Source organism: Schistosoma mansoni, chromosome 4 (assembly GCF_000237925.1).
Source record: "Schistosoma mansoni strain Puerto Rico chromosome 4, complete genome".
Taxonomy (NCBI): Eukaryota; Metazoa; Platyhelminthes; class Trematoda; order Strigeidida; family Schistosomatidae; genus Schistosoma; species Schistosoma mansoni.
The window spans coordinates 29,799,665-29,824,637 of NC_031498.1; the positions used below are offsets into that span (position 1 = coordinate 29,799,665).

General features: G+C 36.4%; 1 non-coding gene across 1 annotated transcript; it reads left to right on the top strand.

Moving 5' to 3' along the window:
* The first annotated feature begins 19,307 nt into the window (after positions 1-19,307).
* Smp_tRNA_02218_Pseudo_TTG.1.1 lies at positions 19,308-19,374 on the top strand. Its single transcript has one exon. It is a non-coding gene (tRNA).
* Positions 19,375-24,973: the final 5,599 nt, after the last annotated feature.

Genomic DNA, 24,973 nt, shown 5'->3' on the forward strand with positions numbered 1-24,973 from the left:
TATCTTCAATTGACTCATGATTTCAACTATAAATTAATATTAACTATTATATTTGATTTGTTATTAGCAGCGGGTTCCAGGACACACGTTTCGTCCTCTTAGGGACTCGTTAGCCGTTGTATCTATCCTGGTGTTAATATTTACACTGGAACTAGATTTCACTAGTAGCCACATACTAAATATAATGAAACTAATTACTAAAGAATATATCGTGGAAATTCGCTTACGAAGTACAAAAAGAGACATAAATCGGTCAATTGCTGTCCTAAATGTGAACAATAAGGAATTGGAAAGCTTTACTAAATATGAACTACAAAAATTCACTTAATTATTTATGCAGTCGGAAAACAGGGATGCGAGTAGGTACTATTTATTCGAAAAGATTAACAAAAAAATAATTCCGATGAAGAATCTTGTTCAACTGGTCTAACAAATACTTGGTCTACTAATGTTGATTTGAAGGGAATTTTATGGACACGCACTGCTGAGGAGTCTCACAATGGGACGAAACGGTTGTCCAATTCTTCCAGGTTTTCCATGATGGTCTAGCTTTAATTGACTCATGATTTCAACTATATAATGTTTATTTAACAAATAACCTATATGATCAAACATCCTCAAAGAGTTTCAATATAGATGAGAAATTAATTGTCCAATATCTTCAAGTATTCAACTTAGTGTAGATTGGACATTTTGACCATAAACACTTATAGATGCTTTGAAAGTTTTTAAAAAGGGTCATCAGAGTTTAGTCAGTCAGTCAGCTACAACGTAGGACCAGGCACACATATGCATCGATCCAAGTTGCCATACCTCGTTAGCACAACAAGATGAACACCGAATTCATAGAAATAGTTCATTTAATGGTGATAGTATATAAAAGATAGGTTGTATATAAGGATATAATATAGGAAGAAACACAGATATGAGCAATTTCAATCTCAAGGTTTAAGGGAAGTCAAAGAGTGTATACACCTACGCCATTGTGATCAATTCTGAGCCATGTCACCTAGAGTCTCCAACCATTGGTTACGATGATCACGCAGACCCCAACCAAGTAGTCTGCACCTATCAACATGGCTGAGACTAGAAGTTAGTGACTTTATGCTCTGATGCTATGTTATCAGAGTTAATCAGTTTTGGAATCATTTCAAATTTTTAAAAAAAATCTAATTAACAAATCAAATCTCTTGAAGTAATTCCACTGTTTATGATGATCTTTGTCAGGTTGATATCAACTAATTTTCTGATATATATTTTTTAAAGCTTTATTCAATATTATACACATGGTACAATATAGAATTCTCAGAACAATGTATTTTAACAAGTTTCCGTTTCCTACTTCTTCGTCGATCCTCACGATAAATACTGAGTGATCACCAGTTAGATTTTAGCAGTTCAGGGATCGACATCGAAATTACGTATATTCTTTTCACTATACATTGCCAGTAATCACGATATCTCCAATTGGGCTTTTTCTTGTAACTTGTATAGTGAAAGGTTATGCACCTTTAAGAAACTCACTTGAATAGGTTATGTGAATAATGATTAGAATGATGTATTTATATTTAGATCATCAGTCAATTGAAGTTAGACCACCATGGAAAACCTCGAAGCACTGGACGGCCGATTTGTCCTATTGCGTGACTCCTCAATGGCAGTGCGCATCTACGATCCCGCCTCACGACTCACGATCTCCACTATTGAAATTACTATAATATCCACAAAACCCTTTCTGAAAATTAGATAAGCTGTTGAAATATCTAGATGGCAGAAACAGGTAGCCTAGATGTTCAAGCAGGCTGCCAATTTGTTCAGAATACTTAATTGTAGCCTTTTAATAATGTCAGTTAGATCGTTGTAATTTATGCTACATTATAATAATGATATAAGTAATAACTGCATTTATTGTTAAAATATTTGTTAGAGTAAATAATTGTAAACATTACCTATATAATACCATAATAATTTACACTTTAACTACATTATAAGCAAAGATGGATAGTGACCAGTAGTGGAATTCAGGACGCACGCCTCGTCCTATTTGGGACTCGTCAGCTGGATGTATATGTATCTCAGAGTTGATGTTCACTCTGGTACTCGAACCCATTACCGTTCACTTCAAACGCCACCGCGTTATCCACATAGCTACTGCGTCCTGATAGTCACTTGCTTGTCCAATGGGGTAAAGTTTAAATTCATTTGGTACTATTTGGTTGAATCTTCCCATTGTTGTTTAGGTCTACAATGGATCAGTCTCTTATCCTAAGTACATTTTCTATTCAATCATACACAAGTGACATGAATTTCACAAAAAGGGAAAAAACAGCTAAATTATTTCCAATTCGGGGTTATCCAATGTTTGATATCACAATAGTTCGTGGGGACTTTTCGTTTTTTTAAGAAAATATCTCTTGAGTACATAAATTTAACAAGAAAATAAGTAACTGAATTATTTGAGTAGGGGTGCCAAATTCATGAACCTAGTTACATGTACATTAACTGATATCTAATTTGATCCCGGTAAAAAGAAAAAAATACAATAAACTATTAAGAGGGGGGAATCTAGTAATAACAACACAAACTGTTATGTTATTTCACTTGAATCATTGTGTAGTGTGGTCTACTTATATCCATCTAAGTAATATATGGCGATGGTCAGACATAGAAGGTATTTTGGCAGAAGATCGATAAGGAAAGAACTGAAATAAAGCGCAATCGGTATGAAAATGCATGAGCAATGAAATTAGAGAAGATGGATAGATATTTACAGAAGGAACAGTGAAGATTGAGACAATTGATTGTTATTTTGCAAACTCACTCTTTGCTGTATGGTTATCAGAATTTAGTGACATTGTCTGTAATTTGTGCTTAAATACATTCGATTGTTCCCAGCCCGTGTTTTGTTCACTACAATTGTACTTAGTTATTTCAAATTTAGATAGTACTTAACTGATTGTATGATATATCATTTCAATAATACGGAGGGGGGGGGTTAAATAGTTTTTGTCAATTCAATCATCAATTGTATGATCATTTTTTCAACTGGGATATTTTAATAAATAATTAATATTTATTGTTTTAAGGAGAAGTATACCTAAAGGGGAATTAGTTACTTAATTGAATATAAAACCCCTACGTTTAAAAAAAGTATTATTGATTATTAAATTTGGATTGGTTGAAATTAGACATTATTGCTGTTGGGTCCTCACTCAGTGGTCTTGAGGTTAAGCGTTTGTGCACGAGACCGGATATCCTGGGTTCAAATCCCTCGAGTGGGGTCGTAGATGCCTACTGCTAACTAGTTACATACTAGAATGAAACGATCGTCCAGTGCTTCCAGGTTTTCAATGGTGGTCTAACTTTAATCGACTCATGGATTTAACTATTAAATTTGGAAGCATAAACCAATAGTTTTGAGTTTTATCCACAGTATGGTCATCGGGATACATTTTCTAGTAGATTGGAACGAAGATGAAATAAATCAGTAGTACTGGCTGATTTTCAATGGTACCTAAATTATAATCGATTTGTGATGATGAATATCAACTATAAATTAACCTATTCTCTACAAAGCAACGTAACAAACTGATTATGTCATACTTCTTGTTAATAATAATTATTTAATTCGACAGAGCAATTACATTTATATTCCCTACTTAATTGAAATGAATATTTCTAATGTATTAATTCGAGATAGGTCCTGGGTTCGAATCTCGCGAGGTAGGATCGTAGATGCGTACTGTTGAGGAGTCCCACAATAGAACAAAATGGCCGTTCAGTGCTTTCAGGTTTTCCATGGTGGTTTAACTTCAGTGGACTAATGATTTCAACTATAAAATCACTAAAAATCTCCACAACCTCCCCTTCGGATAATTCGAGATAATTTACATTACAGGAAACTATAATAACCGAAAAAAGTATTGGATGACTACAAAGATCTAATCAATAACTGTTAATTTACAATAACTTTCCTGATAATTCCCTTTCATAATGTTTAATTTCCTTTGATATAATTACTCCCTCTTGGTTGAGATTTGTTTGCTACTTAACTGATATACAAGTAATTATAAGGGAAATAGGAAGTCAGTTTTAAAAAAATTGCCAGTTCTGTACATACTTTCCCTGGAGATAATCTCATATGTATTTTCAGTTTATTTTTCTTACTTACCTTTCTCTGTTGTTTATTTCGATAACATATCTTTCAAAGTAAGTCAATAGACGCTTTTCTATGCTGTTATGAGGTTTCTTAATGCTAACAATAGTAAGATCTTGTAGGATCTGACTGTTGATAACTAGTTGACCACTGAGTGATCGAGTTCAGTCAACCAAGTGACACAGTATGATCATTAATGACTTGACATCGTGTGGACTATATTTATATATTAGTTGATTAGAGTCAATCAGTAGATCATTTTGAACTTAGATTTTATATTAATTGGGACTCATTATCAAGACCCATCTGTGGAGTTCAGATTCTGAAAATACCAAGTCAGCATGAAATATATAAACTATATACAAAACTACTTTTTAACTGTAGAATTGTTAGTTGATCAATTGATGGTAGACTGAAATAACGTTAGACTACACTTTTTGGCAAAGAAAAACTTCAACATGATCAATCATGTCTTTATAATAAGTAATTAGAACTAATCGATATGAAGTCATGTATATAAGCTTTATATACAGACGTAAAGGCAAGGATTGTTAAAGTAAGGACAACATTCCTACAGTTGAAGAACATATGGAACTCAAAACAATTGTCAACTAAATTCAAAGCGAGAGTCTTCAATACGAACGTCAACACAGTCAGTTCTATTGTACGAAGGTGAAACGTGGAGAACTACTACATTCATCGTCAAGAAGGTACTAGAATTTATAAACAGTTGTCTATGCAAAATACTCAACATTCACTATCCGGATACTATGAGCAACAGTGTTTTATGGGAGAGGACAAATCAGCTTCCAAATGAAGAGGAAATTATGAAAAGATGTTGGAAGTCGATAGGACATACATTAAGGAAATCCCCAAACTGCATTATAAGGCAATCCCTAACTTGGAATCCTGAAGGGAAGCGAAAAAGAGGAAGGCCAAAGAATACATTACATATTAACTGGAAAGGATTATGAAAAGGATGAATATTAACTGGAAAGAACTGGAAAGGATTGCCCAGGACAGTGTTAGATGGAGAATACTAGTGTTCGGCCTAAGATATGAACTTTATACTGGTTGGTACTTGTCAGTAATATCTCTATGGAACTTTGTAAAAACGAATACTTTCCATCATTTTATCTAGTTGGCATTGACTGATCACGAAGCTCTTATAATAAGACATAAATAATGTTGATTACTTATTAGTGGTCAGTCAAGATAATTAGTCAAGTATTCATGGTATCATTATTTTAATGTTGAAACTTTTAATATTATAATTAAATAAGATGTGTTTCAAAGGATAGGGTAAGAATGATTATTTATATTAAACGCTAAAGATTTCTAGAATCAGAAGGGGGTTTTGTGGAGATCTTATTTTATATAGTTGAGATCATGAGTCAATTGAAGCTAGACCACTACAATAGGACGAAACAGCCATCCAGTGCTTCCAGGTTCTCCAAGGTTGTCTAGGTTCAATTGTCTCATGATCTCAACTAGATAGAATTTTTGGAATCGTCTATTTATTCTTTTAGTACTGATTCAAATCTCACATACATACCAAGTAACCATGATAAAGGCAATCAGAGAAAAAAGTGCTGCAAGATACACCTATTTAGACTGAAAGATTTCATTACGTATTCCTAGTCTGGATTAAGTTGTCATAAATAATACTGTATTAATGTCATAAATAGGGGATACGATTAAGAAAAGTAATGTGTTTTGAGACATTTTAATCGAACAATAGACTTGTCCATAAAGTTATCCAAGTTATTTATTTAAATAATATGCTAATAGGGGGAATATTATTATTACTGTTTATTAGTAAAAGAAGGCACCAAATGAATATGCACCACATAAACCATTCAATTTGTTTGGGGATTGTGATACTGCTTGGGTGAACAAACCGAATCAGGTAGTTTTCTTAGAGGATCACACCCAGAGCCTTTGATCTGAAGGTCTAATCCATAAGACAGTGGAACGACGTCACAAGATGTAGTCCTATGGTAACCGGTGACCAACAACGGGTTCATACATCTTTTTCACCTCAGGATGAAGTGTCAAGCATTCACTTTCCATCCTCTCAATTTCGTAGACAACATCCCTCTTCCTCAAGGACGGTGTAACTAAGACTTCCCTATCAGTGACTGTATACACGTGATTATGTGAGAACATTTAGAGAGGGTGAGTGAACTCTCTCCACTCTCAGTCGAACCATAACTGATCGCTAACATTTTGTTTAAGTATTTGAATGGTATCATACTCTACTATAACTGATTATGGTATCTTCAAGTTATGTAAATACTTATTTTAAAAAACCACTATACTGAATGTCGTAAAATGAATGAATACTAACTGAATAGGTGACATACCTGATTTCATTTTCATTTTAGATAAACTATTAATTGTTTTTAATAATATGATCCTCAATGATTGAAAATTGAATTTACAAATTATACAAATTAGAACATTGAATAAACTTATATGCATCCATATAAGTAAGTCGGTATATACATATATATGTATATGTGTGTGTATCAAAATAGAGTTTCGTAAAATGTATAAGTCTCTTCAATTGTTCACTAAAAGAAAACGCAATAAATGATTGAATAGTTCCAAATATTCAATAATGATGATCTTTTGAAGATCTGACTTTTATTAAGATGTATCCTGTGAGATAATAATAATGATAATAAGACGAAGAATATAGAAGAACTTTCAGAAAATTCTTTATTCACTCAAATTCAAGATCTAAATTGTCAATATTAAAGTAGACAGAATGATTCCCCTTTCTTCATCATCATCATTTCCATCATTTCCACGTTATCCATTGAAAGGAGCAACAACCTATACACAAGATACTCAATGAGTTTTTTTTGGGAAATAAAAAATAAAATTGGTCATATAATAAGTAGAATTACAACAACAAAAAATAAACAAGGTACCATAATCATTCATTAACCAATAAAAGATTTACAACTATTCCCATTTATTTTATCAACACTATCGGACCTACCTACCTACCTACATACATGTACGACACATATACACACATTACACATATCGATACATTCACATTCACACCCACACACACACATGTATATTTTTGTGTTGTGAACTTCTTTACTCAGTTTTCTTTTTTACTCTTTCAAGCAAATTGAACTAACTAACGTGTCTGAAACTATGCGTGTGTGTATATATATATATATGAATGTATGTTTGTTTGTTTGTTTTTCCCCTGGATAATCATAATTATTATCCAATGTAAATATTCCTGTACGTATGTAAGAAACAAACAAAAAACAAAAAAAATGTTAATCTAAATTCCGATTGGTTAATTAATGCGTTGAAAATAGAAAAAAAAGACAAAACTGGATAAACGAATATTGTGTGTATTAACCAATCATAATTATGATAGTAAAGAATAAAATATTTAAAGGGGGGTATAGATTAAAAAGGAATAAGAAGTTGAATATTGACTATAATAATGAATCTATTATGTATTGACTTATTGATGAAAATAGATATTGGAAAGAAAAAAGAGCTACATAAAGATTGAATAAAGAACTTACTTATCTTCCCAATTGATCTACTTACCTATATACTTAACTAGCTATTGCTAGTTTACTTCTCATCTTCAATATATATTCAACACTTATATTTAATATAGTTTTATCCATTCCTTGGTCATTTGTTAAAGAATACAATCGTTTTATAATTATATTTATCTAATATAAACTCTATTTATGACAATTACTGTAGATACAACATACCTCTCCCACCCCCATCCCCCCAAGAAAAATTCAGTAATATTTAATATATATAAGGAAAATCACTAAAAAGTTATTTCATGCGTAAATAATTCAATAAAAACATGCAATACTACTACTACTGATTAAATAGAATAGTCTGACCCATGTTTTTTTTATAATAAATACTTGATAAATTATCATGCTTAGTTCATTTCATGTTATGGCTGTTATTAATATGAGCACTAGTCTTTATGTCCAAAAACGTACAACCCTTTACAGGAAACTTAAATGATTCATTCTAGTATCCTTCAATGAAGTAATATTGAATAGAGTTTGTCAGTTATTTTTTCTCATTATCTACTTAGAGCTTAAACATAAGACAGGACTAGATGTTTTATTTATGAGTTTTAAAAAAACGTTAAGGCGGGATCGCGGATGAGCACTGCTGATGAGTCACACAATATGACAAAACGGCCATCCAGTGCTTTCAGGTTTTCCATGGTGGTCTACCTTCAATTGATTCATGATCCAACTATATAAAATTACTAAAATCTCCACAAACCCCCCTTCTGATAATAATCATATACTCACTAGTGACTGACTTCAAGAGGTATTTCCTGGAGTTCTACTGAGAAGCAGTGACCAATAGAGTTGAACTAGGTCGGTTGTGAGATAGTAACTCACTAAAGACAATGGTGGATGTGTGGCTCAATTTCGTGATGCCGACTCAGTGGTTCTAGACGTTAGGCGCTCTCGCACGAAGCTGATAGGTCCTGGGTTCGAATCTCGTGAGGCGGGATCGTGGATGTGCACTGTTAAGAAGTCCCATAATGCTTCCAGATTTTCCATGGTGATCTAGCTTCAATTGATTCATGATCTGAACTATTAAAATTACCATAATATCCACAAAACTCTTGATACAAATGTATATTTGTTGCACTAACTTCATCTAATGATCTTGCTCCAAACTAGTTAGTAATATCACAGGCTGATATATGATAGATTTGCACTGAGAAAGCTTACAGACTTTGATGAGATTTTATTCTCTAAGCTAGATGGTTTGATCATGAAGCTTTCATCGTTATTCTGAACGAAATCATCGGCATAAACTTCAGGTAGAAATGAACTGTCGTGTAGAACAACGATGTTAGCTACACAATCAAACCATCCAGCTCAGAGAACAAAACTCTATCCAAATCATCCACTTGAGCTACAAATCTTCTTCATCATCTAACAGCCTACAGACACTAAACGGTTTATGCATTTTAATGTACATATATTCACTTACATCAACACATATTTCCACTTCAAATTGAGCAGTCAGAACGTTCTAGTCACAGATAATTGTAATTTAATGATCCGAATTTTCAAATTAGGTCAGTTAATGGTAAACTAATCATAAAATAACTTTCCAGTATATGACTATTGTCGAATACCATGTATGTATTGTATTATTTAAGAGAATCGTTTGACAATCATTGGACAACAATTGGGTTGAGTGCACACTGATGAAAAGTCTCCTATTAGGACGAAATGTCCATTCATTGCTGTCAAGTTTTCTGTGGTCGTTTTTACTTAGATCGGTTTGTGACTTCAATGAGATTCCAGTCAATTTTTTGTTTCTTTTTTTTGAAATTTCAGAATTTAACTAAACAATCTCAAAGTTACAAGGTAACAAACTATACTCAGGATATAATCTACGAAAAAGGAAGACTGATTTGAGTCAGATTGATCTTATTTTTTCATATAATATGACATTTAATATAGTCACTAATCTGTCAAAATTTAATCATATCATATATATATTAGACATATGACAATGATTGATCATTAGGTAATGACTTATGTCATTTATATCTAATCCTTTTTGTGTTGATTTAATTTCTACCAATCATGTTGTAATAGGACTACTAGTCTAAATAAATTGATATCTCAAGCTGGTGGAGAAGATTTGTAGCTCAGATAGGTGTTTTTGATGGAGTTTTGTTCTCTGAGCTGGATGGTTTAGTCATGGAGCTTTCATCGTCCTTCTGAACGACATCATCGGCAAAAACTTAGGGTAGAAGTGAAGTGTTTGAATTTCTCCACGTGGGGTTCACAGCTTGTCCTGTGAACATCATGGTGTACAGGACAAGCTCTATATTCGTGGTAAATGACGTCCTTATCTATTAACTTGGTCAAAATGATAACTAATCGATGAGTTCTGTTTATATTACCGAAAAAACTGAACTTACTTACGTCTGTTACCCTTCGTGAAGGAGCATAGGCCACCCATAAGAATGAAAAGTAATATATTTCGTTATTACTTCGTTGATGAGATTGTTGCCGAATGCTGAATAAACGTTATTCATCATAAAAATGGATCACTATGAATAAATGTTCCTAACTTCATGAATTATAGAAATGCGTTAAGAATATGTCTTTCAAATATATTCAATTGAAACTATCAACTTCTGTGTTAAATAACTTAATTGTACCTAAATCAATTTCAGTATTTTGGTAAAATGGTGAGCGTTCGCGCGCTAAACTGATAGGTCCTGGGTTCGAATCTCGTAAGGCAGGATCGTGGATGTTCACTGTTGAGGAGTCTCACAATAGGACGAAACGGTCATCCAGTACTTCCGGGTTTTCCATAGTGGTCTAGCTTCAATTGATTCATGATCTCAACTATTAAAATGGTAAGAGCTAGTGTTTGAAATGAACATATTTGTAACAAATTTACATTGTTATCACAGTACTCAGTCAGTCAGCCACAACGTAGGACCAGGCACATATATGCATCGGTCCAAGTTGCCATACCTCGTTAGCACAACAAGATGAACACCGAATTCATAGAAGTAGTGAATTTAGTGGTGGTAATATATAAAAGAAAGTTTGTATATAACGATATAGTATAGGAAGGCAGAAAAATATGAAGCAATTTTAATCTCAAGGTTTAAGGGAAGATAAAGAGTGTATACACCTACGCCATTGTGATCGATTCTGAGCCATGTCACACAAAGACTCCAACCATTGGTTACGATAGCCACGCGGACCCCAACCAAGTAGTCTGCATCTACCAACATGGCTCAGACTAGAAGTTAGTGACTTCAAGCACTGATGCCACGTTTTGGTTTGGCCGCCCCTAACTCTCTTCCAACCATCTCCTACACTAGTCAGCATAGCGCGTAGTGGTAATCGGTGTTCAGGCATACACAACACGTGGCCCAACCATCTCAGTCGATGAAGATTCATCACCTCATCAACTGATTTACCATCGTTCCCTAATACCCTGTGTCTAACATCACTATTACTTACCCGATGATCCCAGCAAATGCGAGCAATATTTCTAAGGCATGTGTGGTCAAATACTAGAAACTTACGAGTATCTTCTACTCTTGATGGCCATGTTTCACAGCCGTAAAGTAGAACAGATTGAACTGCTGCACAGTATACTCGTCCCTTAATTGATAGACGGAAATCTCGTCTTCGCCATAGGTGACGTAAGTTGGCAAATGCCAAACGAGCTTTTTGAATCCGTGCTCAGATTTCGTCGTCAGACACCAACCCATTAAGGCTGATCAGACTTCCAAGATAAGTGAAGTTGTCGACGCGTTCGACTACTTCACTCCCTATCCTTAGTTCGGGTGTTGACGCAGACCAGTCCTGTAGTAACAATTTACATTTGGATGGGGAGAAACGCATCCCAAACATCCTGGTATTATTACTCAGTTCTAACAGAAGACTGCATTTTGTCGGCTTCTTCATCAAACAGGACTATGTCATCTGCATATTCTAAGTCGATAAGTGGGCCTCCTGGTAGGAAATCAATTCTCAAAAATTCAGTCGATGAGAGTGTACTCACTCATTAAATAAACGGAAAAACAACAGAAATTGCTGATGGTTACAATACATTTAATGAAACCTGAAAATACTGTGGATCACTTTCATCCTGATGATGACATAATTTGTATATATTATTTATTCCAAAGAAATATCGATCTTATATAATCCTTTTGGTTACCTTATTCAATCAATGATAGTAAGGAACTAGTTGTTCAGAGCATATACCTATACATAGATACATACATACATACATACATACATACAGATGTATACAACATATACCTACTTCGAAATTGAGCATTTCAATTATCATCTTTTATTATGGTGACTATAAAAAAATTGAACAAAATTGAATCTTCCAGTTCAATGATCCTTAGTATTTACTTTACAAAATGGATCAAAGGCAACTATCGAATATGAAATGAATTTGTGAATAATATAAAAAATCAGTAAAGAGAAATAGGTAAACACATATAATTATGATCTATACAACTTAGAAATATATAGTCAACAGAGACATCTGATTATTATTATGAAACAGTTTTAGTAGGTAACATAGATGAGTTGAATGATGGTGATGATGATCATTCATTTTGTCTCCCTCCCTCCCTCTCTCTTCCATACACACACACATGATAGTTCTATTGCTATTTTTCCATGAGTTTATTAATAAATTATTGAAATTCACTTGACTACTAAAATGGTTGAAAGAGAGATAAGATTAAAAAGAAAAACAAAAACAAAAATTACACATGGAATCTGGCAAAATAAACATCTGTAGTATTTTAGCTTTTGTTGTATATTTAAGATTTTTGGCGAAATTTTAAATCAGTGAAATGGGTATGATATTTTATGTTTTTATTAATCAGTAATAAGAATATCAGGTGAGATTACTTACTTACTTACTTACTTACTTACTTACGCCTGTTACCGCTCGTGGAGGAGCATAGCCGCATGCCAGCATTCTCCATCCAACCCTGTCCTGGGTAATCCTTTTCAGTTGTTATTCATCCTTTTTTTGGTTTTCCTCTTTTCGTTTGACCTTCAGGATTCCATGTGAGGGCTTTTCTTGTGACACAGTTGGGTGATTTCTTCAATGTGTGTCCTATCCACTTCCAGTGCTTCTTCCTGATTTCTTCCTCCACTGGAATCTAGTTTGTTCTCTTCCACAGTAGAATGTTGCTGATAGTGTCTGGCCAACGGATCTGAAATATTTTGCGTAGACAATTGTTAATAAACACCTGTATCTGCTGGATGATGGGTTTCGTAGCTCTCCAGGTTTTCGCCCCACACAGTAGAACTGTCTTGACATTTGTATTGAAAATTCTGACTTCGGTGTTGGTTGAAAGTCAGTTGTTTTGAGTTCCGGATGTTCTTCAATTGTGAATACTAACTTCAACATGGCAGATATAATTAATTTTTGTACAATGAAAGGTAGTCAGACTATAAGATGGTGGTTGGAGGTATTCGAGAGGAAACCACCATCTCATCTCAACATAGTGTACAGAATGTCGAGTTACATAGACTATCGACCATTTTGCAACTTAGTCGATAGGATTCGACCTGCATTAAGAAGGATCTTACACACATGACATTGTTCACCACCCAATGATCAGTCAATTGTAAATAGTCAGACTATATTTCCCATTGTTATGATTTTGTTACGACCGATCATTTAGAACACTATGGTGTGAACAATTCTACTCGACATATTTTAAATCTGATCCTTCATAAGGAGTAAATCGAAAGTCTATTTGTATTTTGCCTACATACTGAAAACTATTTTCACTAATCATGTAATTGATTAAAACATAAATAAATAGTTGAAAGCATGAGTCGTAGATGTGCACTGCTGAGGAGTCCCACAATAGGACTAAATGGTCGTCCAGTACTTCCAGATTTACCCTGGTGATCTAGCTTCAATTGACTGATGCTTTCAACTATGAAAATACCAAATCTCCACAAAACCCCTTCTGATAACATAGATACCTTGTACTGCAGATTTACATTGTCACTTCTAGAAAATCATAACCATTGAAATATATGTATATATTCTACCTTAATGATATCATCATGAATGACAAAAGTCTATACAAATAACCAGGTTCATCAAAGTGTAAAGAAGAAGAAGAAAAAAAACAAAGTCTCCTTATCAGATTCTCAGTAACGTCACTTACTGTAATATCTACCAAATTTTTAGAAAAACAATATGATGGGTTATTATTATTAGTTTTTCTTCTTTCAAGCATAAATGACAGGTTCCCCCTTTTTTTCTTCTTCCTACTGATTGTCAGTTCTTTTTTTATTTATTGACTTATTTACATATGATGTTAACAAGTAAACAATCAATGAGATCTACTATATGCTAATCATTTTATAAATAAACAGAAGTTCCCAACCCACCCATCCACCCCCTAGACACACACACATGTGTGTGTGGGTGGGTGATCGGATCTCGAATTTTGTTTTTACTATGTAGTAATTAAACAGTAATCATAATAATAGGAAAGGTATGATAATACATAACTTATGCAAACGTTAAACACAACAGGAGATCATCATATTACATTAGTACCCTGTTTTAACGAATCTACAAATGAGAAATCATTCATGATAGACAATATGTAATTGAAAATAAATAAATAAATATTTATTTATTATCCTAATCTATTCGATCAGTGGAGGAGTACTTCATGATAAGTAGAATATAACTGAATGAACATATGTCTCGAGTTGTTTACTTATTTGTTGTTATTGTTGGTGGTGGTGGTGGCGGTGGTGCTGGTGTCATTGTTATTATTGTTCTCTTTTGTTTATCATACATCATATTGATTAAATAAACAAAACACCTCATTTCATAATGATGATCTCTTCTTAATCCTGTTATATATATTGATCAATATTGAAATGATTATTATTTAGATTAGAGATTCGCATGAATAAATTTATAATGAGAGTATTGATGTTGGTGAATATTGTTTTTGTTTCTGGTTCTCTATCTTCTTCAAGGTTCTCTCTTTTTTAAATACTCTAAGCTGATAATGATTTGGAAGAGAATCAAAGAAGTTAGTCAAAGAGTTAATCAGATATCTAATATCTATCTAAACAGTTTTTTCATTCAATGAATAAATACAGTGGAAATGTAAATGAATGTGCATACACACACATGCATACATACATACGTACATGCGCACATACACACACACACACCTACAGTTGATCCAAGTTTCTGTAAAAATCAAAGAATATTCTTTTATTTCTATGAAAGACAAACAATAAAGAAAAAACAAATCAAAGATAATGAAGTCAAATGTCATTTAATAGTTGAATTCATGAGTCGATTAAAGGTAGATCATCATGGAAAACCTGGAAATAGTCGATAGCCGTTTCATCCTAGTATGAGAATCTTCAGCAATGAGCACTCACGATTCTGATAGCGGGATTCGAAACCAAGATTTTCGGTTTCTCGCATAAGTGCTTAATCTCTAGACCACAGAGTCTGTAACCAACGGTGTTAATGTTTAACTTCAACAAATCCACGAAATGTGTTGGGTCTTTTTTTCGTTTTCGTTTTAAAATACTATTATCTCATAGCTAATTATGATTGATATTACAAGAGAATTTTTTATTCTACTGCCCCCAAATGCCCTAGTACGGCCGAGAGTGGGGAAAGTCCGCGATCCCTCTACAAATGCTCTCACATGGCCACGCGTATATAGCCTTTACCAGGGAAGTCCTACTCACTGCCTTCTCGCGCCATGGTTGTTGTTTACAAAATCGAAAGGACGAAAAGCGAATATCCGGCGTTTTAACCGGGTTGGAGGACACGGAAAGTCCACATATTATTATTTATTTATTTAAACACATAAATATTGGTACAAGGAAGCACCAGATAAATATGCGCCTCACAAATCTCATTTGATTTGTGTGAGGGCTGTGATACTGCCCAGGTGCCCAGACTGAAGCAGGTGGTTTTCTTAGGGGGCCACACCCGGAACCTTTGACCTAAAGGTCTAGTCCATAAGGCAGTGGAGCATCGTGAGGAGATGCAGTCCCATGGTAGCCGGTGACCAACAATTGATTCATACGCCATTTGTTCCTTCAGGATACTGGAGCCCATGTGCACCATTGGTTTGGAATCAGGGTTTTCCAACTCCCCTAGGTGGATCCTCCACATCCACCAACCCGGTTAAAGCGCCGGACATTCGCTTTTCGTCCTCTCACTTTTGTGAACAACACCCCCGCCGCGAGAAGGCAGTGAGTAGGACTTCCCTGGCAAAGGCTATATATTCGCGTGACCATATGAGAGCATTTCAAGAGGGAGAGCAGACTCTCCCCACTCTCGGCCGTACCAGGGCATTTGGGGGCAAAAGTCCACATAGGGGAGTTGGAAAACCCTGATTACAAACCAATGATGCACATGAGCTCCAGTATCCTGAGAAAACAAATGGCCTATGAATCAATCGTTGGTCACCGGCTACCATGGGACTGGATCTTGTCACGATGCTCCACTGCCTTGTGGATCAGATCTTCAGGTCAAAGGCTCTGGGTGTGGCCCCCTAAGGAAACCACCTGCTTCAGTTTGGGCATTCGGACAGTATCACAGCCCTCACACAAATCAAATGAGATTTGTGTGGCGCATATGTATCTGGTGTTTCCTTGTACCAATATTTATGTGTTCAAATAAATAATAAATCTTATTCTACACAGTTGTAGATGAGAGTTGGATTTAATGTACTTTTAAAATAGGAAATTTATGAAAATCGTTTATAGTCAACTTACTATTTATGAAACACCGAGAAAACTTTTGAAAATAAGCGATAGATCTGGACATCTCAGAGGACATAGCAGGCGAGTAGATAAGTCAAAAACGAATGAAATATCCGTGGCATACAGGCTTTCACATCGAGTCATCAATACATGGAACCTGATGCCCAAAGCAGTGGTGTCCACACCTCCAATTGACTCATTCAAGAGAAGACAAGACACTCACAGAAGCATACTAGAAATCGAATAACATAGGCCGTAGGCCTTCTGTCCTTACTACACAAATCTGAATCTGAATTATAACATAATTACTTTTTCATTAGTAATAAGATGTTTGTAGAGACTATTACATTTCTATACTTAATATATGTTCAATAGTAAGTAATTTCTAGATTTAATTCTGTAACCTTTAGTGAGAAACCATAACTAGTGTTCTACTGTAGTGAGCGAGAACACAAGTGGGAACAATCAAATGTGTTTGAATACAAAATTAGAGAATCTCTTAGTAAAATCTGAAAATCATTCAGTAATTGCTTAATTTGCAAAATGTCAATCAATCGTGTTAGACTTTATTATTCCTTCATCTCTACGCCAATTACTCTCTGTTCTCGTTCTCTTTTCTTCGATCTTCTTAACCTTCTGCCGCCCAGCATTTCACTTATAATTGATGATACACACTATTTATATCTGTCGATATCACTAGTACACACCACACTACCGTATCAGATATGATGAAGTTACCCGTCAACGACTGGGCATGTGATAGATAAAATTAGAGAAATAAATCTTAATTATGTGACTGATTGATATTCTTAATAGTAAGAAACATGGTGATAATATATCTCCGTTTGTTTTAAAAAAATAGGATTATGGATATCCTTACTCACGCCTGTGACCCCTCATGGAAGAGCATAGGCGACCTACAAACATTCTCCATCCAACTCTGTCCTGAGCAATCATTGCCAGTTGCTATTCATCTTTATCATGTCTACTTCCAATTATCAACGTAGTGGGTTCTTTGATTTTCCTCTTTTTGGTTTCCCTTTAGGATTACAGGTAAGCGCTTGCCACGTGATGCAGTTTGATGACTTCCCTAATGTATGTTCTATCCACTTCCAATGTCTTTTCTTAATATCCCCATCATCTAGAAGTTGGTCTGTACTCTCCCATTATTGTTAATTACCATTCCTATGACAAACTATCTAATTTTACTCACAAAGTAAATGGGATAACATATACTATTGGAACTCAGTGGCTGAGTGGATAATGTGATGGCGTTTGAAGCGAAAGGTACTGGGTTCGAGTCCCAGAGTGAACATCAACTCTGAGATGCAGGTACATCCAGCTGACAAGTTCCAAATAGGACGAAACGCGCCTCCTGGATTCCACTGCTAGCCACTACCCATCTTTGCTTACAAAACCTTTTATGAGTTTGATTACGTTTTGAATAGTTAATTAAACTTCACAAACTAAAGTATATCAAACATTTGTTATGTAATTAATTATTATTCATGATTTTAGGTTGTATATAACTGATGAGAAGCCATGAAATTTTGATGGAGTTTTGTTCTCTGAGCTGGATGGATTGGTCGTGGAGGTTTCATCGTCCTTCTGAAAGATATCATCAGCACAAACTTGGGGATTCATTTTGTCCTATAAACCTTGTTATTCTTGTTTCTGTGAGATAGGAACTCATTGAAGACAATTGCTGAACGGTTTCTCAACATCGTGGATTGGTTGGAGTTAGACATAAACACCATCGGATGCCGGCCGGCTCAGTGGTCTATCGATTAAGTGCTCTGGCGCGAGACTTGTAGGTTCTGGGTTCGAATCTCGCTAGGCGAGATGGTGGGTGCGCACTGTTGAGGGGTCCCACATTAGGACGAAACGGCCGTCAACTGCTTCCAGGTATTCCATGGTGGTCTAGCTTCAACTGATTCATGATCTCAACCATTGTTTATTATTAGTTAAAATCAGTCCAATTTAGTAATACTTATTAGTTCACCGATATTTCAGTATTCCGATGTTTAAGACTGACTAGGTTAGTATTGATTATAGTTCAGTATTTCTTTCAAATGTGACTTTGTTGGATTTTATAGTTAATGTTATGGACCGACCTTATTCAGATAGCCCATGTAAATAGGGAAACACTTGACTGCTATTTCATTCCAGAGTACTGGACTTCTCAGACGTGCGCATCCATCATCTTACTGGAGATAGAACGTATGACTTTCAGGTTAGGCACTAGCTTCATATTTACTTACAGAATCAATTACCAGATACAGATTTGCAAAATCGTTTGCAATAGCGAAGGTGTATCCACTCTTTGTGTCCTACCAAATTCTAATCTTCTGAATTCTTCATGTCTCTATCTTTTTTCTCTTTTCAAATTTACTTCATTGGGTTATACTCCTTCAATAACATCTTCAAAACCTAATCTTTCATACAATGCTTGTACTCTTACTACTTCTACCACTGTGGGATTTGAATCGACAATTACATCTCTGTGTTAATGTTGTGGTATGGTAACTCGAACTGATGTGTGTACGTACTTACGAAGTTCTACGTTGTGACTGACTGAATTGACTTTAAGTCACACTCTAGGTATGAAGACTATTCATACTACCCAGTTAACCATATCAACATGATACTTGAAAAGCTTCATACTAGGAAAAAACTACTATCCAGTAAACTCTGGTTTTCACTGAATCTACAATTGCTGTTATTCGGTGATGTACACCATCTATAAATCAAACTGATCATTACATAATTTCATAATCATACATAATTCCATCTTTGCTTACCATGCTTGTGAATTAAGGCTATATCGAGGCAATACGCACAGTATGCACATACGACAATTAGAGACTGATCAGTTGCAGTCCTAAACATCAATGAGAAGATTCAAACAAACAATACTAAGTGAATTTGAACTTCACCACATTGCACAAGCAAGTGGCTATCAGAACTTGGTGGCCGAGTGGATAACGCGATGGCGTTTGAAGCGAAAGGTACTAGGTTCGAGTCCCAGAGTGAACATCATCTCTGAGATGCAGGTACATTCAGCTGACGAGTCCCAAATAGGACGAAACGCGTGTCCTGGATTCCACTACTAGCTTTTATCCATCTTTCACAATTGATTGATCAATGTCATGCGTGTCAAGTCCTCCTTAGTGCTGATCGAATGCTATTGATCAAGTTACAATGTGGCTACAAGTCTAGGCGGCTCGACATTCGATCAGCACTAAGGAGGGCTTGACACGCATGACATTGATCACCACCCAGTGATCAATCAATTGTGATTACATCTCAGTCCTACAGGAGGTCGGTCGCGGCCCTGTTGACCACCTCCAACCACCATACTATCCATCTTTGCTTACCATAATAATTCTATCTTTCTTACAATAATGAGTTTTATAGTTTCAACCAGTATTATACATATAAAGATTAATTATCGGATTAAAATTTATCATGTATATTTTCCAAATGATTGAATTATTAATTATGTGTTTATATCGACGTTCAAAATATTATCCTCCTTAACTAGGATTGTTACTATTCTTAAAAATAAACATGGATAATCAGGGAGAGGGGGAGAGAGAGCGAGAGAAAAACAAGAAAACACACAGATACATACTACTTATTTCTTAAAGCAAAAAAAAACAACAACAACACAAAATGATCGAATCTTTTATCCACCACCTCTATCATCTTTGACTTACATCATAACTACTACTACTACTATTACTACCAATACTGCAGAACTGTACCACCACACCACAACAACCATAACGATCGAAAGGGTGAAAAAAAACAACACTAAAAAACAATAATAATTCGGGTTATCATGTACAACTATTTAAGAAAAACAACTCATGTATCTATAGATCATATAAAAATACCAGCCACCTATGTTACATATATATAATAGACTCAGATCAAAGAGCTTAGAACGTAGGCGGAGCTGGTACTGATCCTTTTATCATCTCTCTTCTTTTCCCATGTGAAAGTTTTACATACACACAGTAATAATCGGATATTGAAGAACATAATACAAAGGCTTATATTATTAGAGATCATATACATTGTCATGGTAACTAAACAAAAAAGATAAAAGGAGTGTTATTCACAGAGAGTAGAGCGTTCAAATAGAAAATTGTATTTTGTTTTTCCTTTTTATGATTAACATTTTTTGTGTGGGAAATCATGATCTAGTGACGGTCAGTCAGGTCGAGACTTAAACAGATAATACTGTTGACAGTTGATAATTTTTTGTCTTACTTACTTACTTATTTACTCACTCACTTACTCACTTACTTACTTACTTACTTACTCACTCACTCACTCACTCACTTACTTACTTACTTACTCACTTACTTACGACTGTTACCCCTCGTCGAGGAGTACAGGCCACGCACGAGCATTCTCCATACAACTCTGTCCCGGGTAATCCTTTCCAGTAATTTTCAGTTAACATTCATGCTTTTCATATCTGCTTCTATTTCCCAAAGTAATGTGTTCTTTAGCCTTCCACTTTTCCGCTTCCCTTCCGGATTCCAAGCTAGGGATTGAGTCGTGATGCACATTGGTGATTTCCTTAATGTATGTCCTATCCACTTCCAACGTCTTTTCCTAATTTCCTCTTCATCTGGAAGCTGGTTTGTCCTCTCTCATAAAACGCTGTTGCTGATAGTATCCGGCCAGTGAATGTTGAGTATTTTGCGTAGACAACTTACTTTCGCCTGTTACTCCCAATGGAGCATAGTCCGCCTACCAGCATTCTCCAACACACTCTGTCCTCCGCCTTCCTTTCTAGTTCTATCCAGTTCTTGTTCATTCTTCTCATGTCTGTCTTCACTTCTCGGCGTAATGTGTTCTTTGGTCTTCCTCTTCTCCTTTGACCTTCAGCATTCCATGTGAGGGCTTGTCCTGTGACACAATTAGGTGATTTCCTCAAAGTGTGCCCTATTCACTTCCAAGGCTTCTTCCTGATTTATTCCTCCACTGGAATCTGGTTTGTTGTCTCCCACAGTAGATTGTTGCTGATAGTGTCTGGCCATCGGATCCCAAGTATCTTGTGTAGACAACTGTTAATAAACACTTGTATCTTCTGGATTCTGGCTTTCGTCGTTTTCCACGTCTCCGCCCCATACAGTAGAATTGTCTTCACATTTGTATTGAAAATTCTAACCTTGGTGTTGGTTGACAATTGTTTTGAGCTCCAGATGTTTTTCAGTTGTAAGTATGCTGCTCTTGCTTTGCCGATCCTCGCCCTCACATCTGCATCTGATCCACCGTGTTCATCAATGATGCTGCCCAGATATGTAAAGGTTTCCACATCTTCCAAAGCTTCTCCGTCAAGTGTAATTTGATTAGTGTATATTGTATTGTATCGGAGAATCTTGCTTTTCTCTTTGTTTATATTGAGACTTACTGCTGCTGAGGCTGCTGCCACACTGGTCGTTTTCTACTGCATTTGTTGTTGCGTGTGTGATAGGAGAGCCAGATCATCCGCGAAGTCTAAATCGTCAAGCTGCATCCTGCCTGTCCACTGTATCCCGTGATTTCCTCCAGATGTTGACGTCTTCATAATCCAGTCGATCACCAGGAGAAAGAGAAAGGGTGAGAGTAAGAAACCTTGTCTAACACCGGTCTTTACTTCAAACGAGTCAGTGAGTTGTCCTCCGTGGACGATTTGGCAGTTTAGTCCATCATAGGAGTTCCGTATGATATTGACTATCTTTTCACGTACGCCGTAATGTCGAAGAAGCCTCCATAGTGTCGTCCTGTCCACGCTATCAAATGCTTTCTCGTAGTCGATGAAGTTGATGTAGAGTGATGAATTCCATTCGATTGATTGTTCCACAATGATACGTAGAGTTGCGATTTGATCTGTGCACGATCTATCCTTACGAAATCCAGCTTGTTGATCTCGAAGTTGGGCGTCCACGGAATCCTTCATCCTGTTTAACAATACTCTGTTGAAGACTTTTCCTGGTATTGAGAGAAGAGTGATGTCTCTGTGGTTATCGCACTTGCTGAGATCGCCTTTCTTTGGTAACTTGATCAGAAGTCCTTTTTTCCAGTCTGTTGGTACTTGTTCTTCATCCCAAATCTTACTGAAGAGGATGTGGAGTATCTTGGCAGTTGCTGCTACATTTGCTTTCAGTGCCTCTGCCGGGATGTTGTCTGGTCCCGCTGCTTTGCCGCTCTTGATTTGTCTAATGGCCATGCTGATCTCTTCAATTGTTGGTGGGCCAATATCGATTGGGAGGTCTGTGGGTGCTGCTTCGATGTTGGGTGGGTTCAGTGGAGCTGGTCGATTTAAGAGTTCTTTGAAGTGTTCTACCCACCTGTTTCGTTGTTCTTCAATGTCGGTGATTACTTTGCCTTCCTTGCTTTTCACTGGTCTTTCTGGTTGACGGTAATTTCCAGCAAGTTTCTTTGTTGTATCATACAGTTGTCTCATGTTTCCCTTTCCTGCAGCCTTTTCCGCTGTCATCGCTAAATCTTCCACATATTTACGTTTGTCGGTCCTGATGCTCCTCTTCACTTGCTTGTTTGCCTCTGTGTATTCGGCTTGTGCCTTGGCTTTTTCCGCTCTTGTTCGGCTGATATTGATTGCTACCTTCTTGTTCCTCCTTGCTTCAATTTTATCCAGTGTACCAACAGTGATCCATTCCTTGTGATGGTGCTTCTTTTGGCCCAGAACCTCCTGACATGTTGAAACGATTGCCTCCTTGATACCTTTCCAGCTGCTCTCTATGGTGGTTCCCTCTCCATTGAGTAGGTCATGAAAGGCCTCGAACCTGTTGCCGAGAGCTATGTTGAATTTGTTGAGTTTGTCAGCATCTCGAAGAAAGGCCGTATTAAACTTTTGTGATGTTGTCCGCACCGTTGTCCAGTGCTTCTTGAGTTTTAGTTTCATCTTGGTGACCAGCAAATGATGATCGGATGCTATATCAGCTCCTCTTCTGGTTCTCACATCCTCCATCGTCCTCCTGAACTTTTTGTTGATGCAGATATGGTCGATTTGATTTTGTGTAGTGTGATCCGGTGAAATCCAAGTGGCTTTGTGTATGTTTTTGTGTGGGGATATGGTGCCACCTATGACCAGTTTATTGAAGACACATAGGTTTGCAAATCTCTCACCATTTTCGTTCCTTTCTCCCAATACATGTTGTCCCATGACGTCTTCGTATCCAGTGTTGTCCTTTCCAACCTTGGCATTGAGATCTCCCATCAGAATGGTCAGGTCCTTGGTTGGGCACTTCTCGACGATCGACTGCAGCCTATCGTAGAGTTGGTCTTTAGCGTCTTCATCGTAGTCGTTGGTCGGCGCATAGCATTGGATGACGTTCATTGTAATGCCCTCTCTCTTTGTTTTGAAGGAGGCTTTGATGATCCTTGCTCCATGAGATTCCCATCCTATAAGTGCATTTTGTGCTTTTCTGGACAGCATCAATGCAACTCCTTGTGTATGTGGGGCATTTTCTTCTTCATGACCGGAGTATAACAGAAGTTCTCCTGAAGACAGTCGTTGTTGTCCAACCTGCGTCCAATGCGTTTCACTGATTCCAAGCACCTCCAGGTTGTATTTTCTCATTTCTGCAGCAATTTGGAAGACTCTTCCGGTCTCCCACATTGTCCGGACATTCCATGTACCTATACAAATTGTTGCTCTGGTTGTAAGAAGGTGCATCGGCCTCATGACTTCCGAAGGAACTCGGCTTTCATCATGAGACGTCATAACTATTCCTTCTACTCCCAGGGCAGTTTGAATGGTTTGAATGATTTTTTCTGGTTAGCGTTTTTTTAGCGAGTTGGTTTTCTACGGGATGGGGTCGCTAACCCCATGCCCAACCCTCCTCCTTTACCCGGGCTTGGGACCGGCAGCAACCCCCAGAGGAGCTACAGGCGGAGTTTTGCGTAGACAACTAACTGTTTATAAATACTTGTACCTTCTTGACGATGGATGTAGTAGTTCTCCACGTTTCAGCTCCGTACAGTAGGACTGTCTTGACGTCCGTCATTTACTAGCAAATAGTTCTACTGACCTTGCCATTTAGTTCATTTCTATTAGACATTTCCGCCAAAGATGTTTTTCAGAAACCTTCATGACTCAACCAGATTTAACGATTTTCATTATGTCATCCTGTGAAGCTACAAATCTTCGCCTCAGTATATCAACTTGATTGGTAGCTCATCAGGGCATGACGTTGAAACTTAATCGTAAACAAACTTACTTTGCGTTTCTTGTTTTCTTTTAAAGTGTGCTGGAAACAATGTAAGTCAAACTAATGAAATATATCTGGTAGGTCATTGTTTTAAACAGCCCAGTTTAATGTGATCGTCAATGTACACTGGTTCCTCAGTGACAAATTCTGTTTTGGATAGAAAGGTGAGCGGTGCTTTTACGATTAAATATAGGAAAATATCCAGTTACTTAAAGGTCAGCACAGTATGTCGTACATTACAC